At 38.4% G+C, this 6439-nt stretch overlaps 1 long non-coding RNA gene across 1 annotated transcript; it reads right to left on the bottom strand.

The window, feature by feature from the left end:
* Positions 1 to 1376: 1376 nt before the first annotated feature.
* LOC140236077 (uncharacterized) lies at positions 1377 to 4389 on the bottom strand. Its single transcript, XR_011901749.1, has 3 exons — positions 3948 to 4389; positions 2589 to 2744; positions 1377 to 1502 (listed from the first exon to the last, which is right to left on the bottom strand). It is a non-coding gene; the product is annotated as an uncharacterized lncRNA (long non-coding RNA).
* Between the last annotated feature and the right edge of the window lie 2050 nt (positions 4390 to 6439).

The raw sequence follows: 6439 nt of genomic DNA, 5'->3' as shown, positions 1-6439 counted from the left end.
ACTGCAGATTCAGGCATCTCTGCTGTATTCTGTACAATTCAGTTCCTTTGTGTTATTAAGTGTTTAAAGGAAAAAGAGGGGATTTTTATTTTTAATTTTCCTCTGTCCCTTTGTATATGAGTTCTACGTGTTAAGAAAAAGAGGGAAATAGGGAAATAATAGTTACTGTACTCCAGCACTCTGTGCTGTTCTAAAGGTTTGCCGCGGTTGATGAGAGTTTCGCGATATATAAGTATTATTGAGCAATTTGCTTCACGTAAAATTAGCAAACAATTGCGGTTGATTTCTGTATGAAAGTGTGTGAATACAGCTGTGTATGTTGCATGTATACCATTACGCAGTTCTCGGGTTTTGCTACTCAAATTTTACATCAAGGTCGGTCAGACATTGTATTATACATAGGTTTACCCGGTCACTTTCGTAAAGCCCGCGAGATGGTCCACCAGCTATATTTAGCCACATAGCAAATAAGACCCATAAGGTCTGTAGTCAAACAAGGCCCATGAGTCCGACACTGGCAAAAAAAAAAAAAAAAAAAAAAATTAATCAATTAAGCAATCAATTAATTAAAATAAAAATAGATCCCACGAGACCGGCAATACGAGGCAACATGTACTCAGTGTCGGTGTCATGGACCGTTTTTGCCTAATGTCGAACTCGCTGGCATTATTTGCCTATATAGTGTCGCGTTGGTGGGCCTCTATTTTACGTATTGTAGAGCTCATGGGCGCTATGACTCGTGGGCTCGATGAATCATGGGCTCTTTTGCAATGTCGCACATGTTGGCCATATGACTCTTGGATCTCGGGGTACTTTTACAGTAAAGGGATTAGTCAACAGATTCAAAACTTAACTCATGAGGAACTTGTTTACTTCATATTTTAATGTACAATTCTGATACGAACGCCTTGCTTGTCTTTTCAAGAGTCCAGTCATTGAGGTGAATACATTGTGGTCACGTGGTGTTACTATAGGCCCAGGGCCTATTTTGTGTTTTACAGAGCAAACCATGCATAATGTATCTTTATTTAAAATCCTGCTCTTCATACTCAGATCAACAGGAGTGTTTCGTAAACATCGTTTGCATCTTATTGTGTGTGTGTGTGTGTGTGTGTGTGTGTTATGAATTTTTCGAAGGCAATATTTCAGTCGCAGGAGTCAAGTACGTCGAATAAAATAATGTAGAGGAGAAACTAGTCTGTTACAGGTAGAGAATGGCGGAAACCGACGAAAAGGAAGTTTTGTGCGAAGACGGAGGAAAGAAGGAGAATTATCATCTGTCTTCACTAGATCATCTAAATAACATGGCAGTTTGCAAATGAAGAACAGACTAAACAAGTTTTTCTTACAGTGGTTGCTTCCCAAGTCGGCGGATGCTGCCGGCGTTGATGTTGTATCTGGAGAAGCCATGTAATTTGAGGGAAACTCCGAGGATTTGAATGGAGAACCCAAAGTTGATGACGACGCAGAGCGTGTATCAGGGCTGGTATCCGGTTGTGGACCTGAAGGCGAGATATCCATCGATTAACAGGCAGGGTGATCGGGTCAGATTCCACGATGTACGTTTAAGCCTTGGTTTGCGTAATAATTATAGCTGTTCCGTCCCTGCAACCCCCTGCAAGTCTCGCATAACGAATTCTGAACCTTTTTGTCTGTTTATAGGATGTTGTATATGATGTTATATAAATAGTATTTTGCATGATTTTTTTTTTTTTTTTTTTTGGGGGGGGGAGCATTGAATTAGAACCGAAGTGATAACGATATAAATTACATTCATACTAACTTTCACCTTTACAATCATTGTTATTTTGATTTCATTATTACTATTATTTTCATTATCTGTTACTTTGTACCATGAAAGTAAAGTATATTTCGTCGAACAGCAACTTTTTGATGTCTTCTTATGTTTCATGTTGCCTGCTGTGATTTGCCTTGTTATTGTACACGCTGAAATGTGAGATATCACCGTGAAAAACAGTTTTGAGGGGGAAAATATCAGCGTTGGGGATCAAAGGAGCGGCGAATCATGTCTGAGATTTGGTCTGCAATAATATACTACAATAAAAGATAATGGGAGTCGTAACTTCTACAAGAAATATAGGCCTAATACCTTTAAAAATATCCTTAGGCTTCACAGACAGAAAGTATTAAAAGTATTTAAAAAGATATATCAACTTTCTCATTTTTAGGCTAAATCGCCTTATTCTTGCAGCGTCTTAGATGGTTGCGGGTCACATATTTGTCAAAGAGTTTTAAATGTAGTCTCTTTCCGGCCAAATCACAGCAATTTATTCAATTCATCAGTACATCATGATATTCTTCTAGCAAAAAAAAAAATGACTGCATCACGATATTTAATAGGGTACATTTCACCTTGTGTTATTACATTAATGGCTATAATAGGAAAGAATGAAGAAGACACTCGATACTCAAAGTATCACTTGAGATATGGAAAGGAAATAGAAAAAAAAAGAAGACATTAAGATCATTGTTACCAATAATTACTATTTCCACACGTTATTACACCGTTATTAAAATTGGGATCACTGTTCATAATGAGGTTTATCAGAAATTCAAAACATTCTTACGTGTAGTATACACAGGTTCAGTCGATCTGAGAGTATGTGTATCAGTATAACTTGTCGAACCGTTTTTAACGTTTTCATCCCCATAACGATGGCCGGCTGTAGACTCTGAGGAAATCCTACCAGAATAATCAGTCGTGGGGCCTGCTGTTTGTCCGTCTGCATGAAAGAAGAAGAAAATGCCGTCACTATACTCATGTTCAAAACAACACTTCTCGACAACTCCACGAGAACACTCCTCGCCATTGAAAAGCGAAGTTATTTCGACGCTTTCTTGATATGTATTCTTTACAACAGTTAATGTGGGGAGGTAAAATCTTTAATAAACCCGAGAGCTTCGATACATTAATAATACAATTCATGAAGATGAGTTTGGAAAATAGCTTCATTATTTCACGACAATTATTGTCCAACAACCTCAGTGTGTCCAATTCCATTATGCGAAGAAACAAATTGCTATACCAATCTATGCATAGATATTTCTCATCGTTCTTAGTAAAATGTACATTCATATTTCCTTCAATGAGCAAACATTTTTGACCCGCCATGACAAGAGCATCCGAAAGTCGCTGGCGGCTGAGCAGGGAAAATCGAACTTGAAGTCAGATCATCAAACTCGGTCAATACCATGGAATTTCTGTTTTTGGCATAATGTTGTAGACTAGTGTTTCTTCTATCATCTGCCGAAATTTCAAAGCCAAATGAATAAAGGAAACGTAAGAAATAAGCGTTTTTATAGGCCATGAATTTCCGTCCAATTCAACGGAACAGAAACATGTCCAAAGATTGGGACTGAGCGCCGCAGATAGACTCTGCTCCAAGCACTGAGGGAGTGATCTTATTGGTTAGTGCGTGGCATCCTGGTTATTGATTGGTCGTACGTATCCCATTGGCGCTATTTGTAAAGCTTGAACATCCCTTGATCATATACGATCATTGCGACCGAAAGAAAACTCTGAAGATGGTTTTCTCAAAACGCTGACTTCCTTGACCACTCGACATGATCTCATAAAATCATCAATATCTCTGCATTACTTATGTGAGTCGTGTTATATAGGAAATTAAAGCGGAAGAGGAAGGAAATAATTTCATGTCATTAATTTCAGAAAATCGACCTCCCTTGACTTTCGGATCCTTTTGTTTTATAGCGGGTCACATTATGTTCTCTTTTTTCAACGGATGGAAATCAACTCTTAAATCGTTAAAATCGTATAAAATTGGAAATCATGATTGCTCGAGTTGTCAAGGTTACTTCAATGTCCTCACTGTATAAAAGATAGGACGCCATAAAACTGTTTGTATTTTTAACCCTAGTGAAAATGCTCAACCTGCATCTATGTTACGGTTGCCGAGTTTGTGTACCTGGAGTGATCGCCTTTGTTTCAATGATAAGTTCGCCTGTATACTTGAAGGAGCTGGTATCTTCATACATCAACCAGAGGGCATTGGTCCGTGACGTAACAGTCCAAGGTAGATCCTGCACACGCAGGGTATAAACCGGATATTGGCCAGCAGGTTGAATACCCTCACCTATTTGCAGACGTGCCTCCAAATTTAGAAAGGGTTTTGCGTGAAGCCTGATTCGAATTTTCATGTCGACTGCCGTACAGAATTCCCAATCCTTTCGGTACCAGGATTCATCTCTCGCTGCTTCATGCGTGTAAGTTAGTGTGAGAACCTCACTTCTAGCAATACAGAATGTACCTGTTAATACAAATGGAGATAAAGCAAAATAAAATCTCAAATCTGTGGAAAAGTAAACTTGTCGTTGCCATATAGCAAATGTGTTTGCAGGGAGACTTTTCGATTCAAAGAGTATGCAATCGGTTTGGAAAATGTTGCCCTTTTGTAGGAAAAGTAATAGTCGAAACAAACATTTAATCACAACTTTATGAATGCGGCTCTGCTTTTGAGCAGTAGGCTTACTTGAACAGCATTAATTTTTCGATTCGTCATCGAGGTATTTGCTCTTCATTTCAATACCGAAATTTCACGAACCGCTCGTAAAATCAACAATCAGGAAGTTCAGATGGTCTAAAATTCAATTCTCGAGTGAACATTATAAGTGACAGCCTTGGAACACAAATTTGATAACACTGCATTTTCATTTTTATATTGATTTGTGTTTCGTATCTCGCACAAGATAAATGACGTACTAATGTTAAAGGTTCGCCTACGGAATGAGTAGAAGCATATCTATTATGATGGGGACTATACCTAAAAAAAATAACAAGCGTGTGAAATGACAAGTTGCATAACATCCTAGGTGTTTTGAGACTGAGGGCGAGTAGAAGAATATACATGCCGACCGCTATCGTTTCATGTTACGTTATTGTCAGTCAAAGTCAAAGAGTAGTAACTGCTGAAAGCTCAGCAATGAACAATACCACAAACTGACAAAATCAGGTACGGATATAATATGTGAAGTTCAATATTCATACAAAAGTGCACGAACTCCATTATGAATCTCAGCAAGCACCATACCTAGGAGAAATTGACGAAATTAGTTTTTTACATTTTTGTATAGCAGCACTACGAGGAATGCTTTCATTTCTCCCTGGTCAACACTATACTTAGATTTCTTTTCGTCCATCCTCGCCATAATATATTTCTAAACTCTGACTCTTGTGGTTAGATTCGAAAATCGCGTTTGTTTGTTTGTTTGTTTGTTTTTTGGTTGTTGTTGTTGTTGTTGTTTTTGCAATCTCTACTGTCCATTGTTGCACGAAAATTCAATTGTTATAAATTCGTAATTTCACCGCCACGGTCACTCCATGTGTTGTCATGTACAACGTTGTAATACGAAATGGACATTGCTTGCCACCCACACTTTTATTTCTCGCTCAACCTCTTAAAGATTTCCTCACCTCATTCTTTTCGCAGCTTCTCCACGAACAATTATTCACAGAGTCAACAACTCACTCTCTCAGAGTATACACTTTTTTGACCATCCTTTTTCAACTCGAAAAACTCAAGTTACCAAACTTGCTCATCAGCTCGCTCTTCTAACATTGGTTACGAAAACTACCTCTCATCCCCGTCCCCCGTGAGCCCCCCCCCCCCCCCGTTCCTCTGCGTTTTAACTTAAATTTCGCCTTCTCGTTAAACTCAACTCATTGGAGCAGTAATGTATACCCTCTCTCTATTCACGCGGCGTGAAAAGTGTATTCAAATGCGTACATCGACGGATGACACGACATTTGCGCCTGAGACGATTACTCCAGTCTTATTTTCTATATACAAGGACTCACGGTTAGCGTTAGGGTTGTGACAGGGTTTTGGGTTTAGTTTGATGTGAGAATTAGGATTAGTATTAGGGTTATGTTTGTGGGTAGAAATTATGTTTAGCTTAGCGCGCAGACATTCCATGGGAGCAACTGTCGCCGGAAAAAAATGTCATGGAACCGTTATGAACACACGGGAGAGTGCATTATATTAAAAGTGAGTTTATATCGGATGACCACTTCCTTCAATCTGGCATCGTTTCTAGCGCTAACAACCCCGAAGTGCGGAGAAATTGTGCGTTAAAAAAATATCTGTTGGCATTTTTCGCAGAGGCAAATCCTGCGAACGCATTCACATTTGCATACATACTAAGTAGCGTATACAAAGTAGTTTATTATGTATACTGTATAATTCTAATAGCTATTGAAATCCAATAAGAAGTTGTTAATTTCTATTGGTTTCTTTATGTGTTTTGTTGGTTCTTATTGGTGTCGCATTGGAAAAAATACACTGTACAGCTGTTACATGATTTATTATTGGTTACCTATAAACACTGTCAAAAATCAAATAGAAATAATGGACTTACTAAATTCAAACCAACAGAATGGGCAATAGGTCTTATTCTTCCT

Source organism: Diadema setosum, chromosome 12, assembly GCF_964275005.1.
Source record: "Diadema setosum chromosome 12, eeDiaSeto1, whole genome shotgun sequence".
NCBI lineage: Eukaryota > Metazoa > Echinodermata > Echinoidea > Diadematoida > Diadematidae > Diadema > Diadema setosum.
Note: the sequence above shows the minus strand (reverse complement) of the source record. Positions and strands in the feature narration are given on the sequence as shown.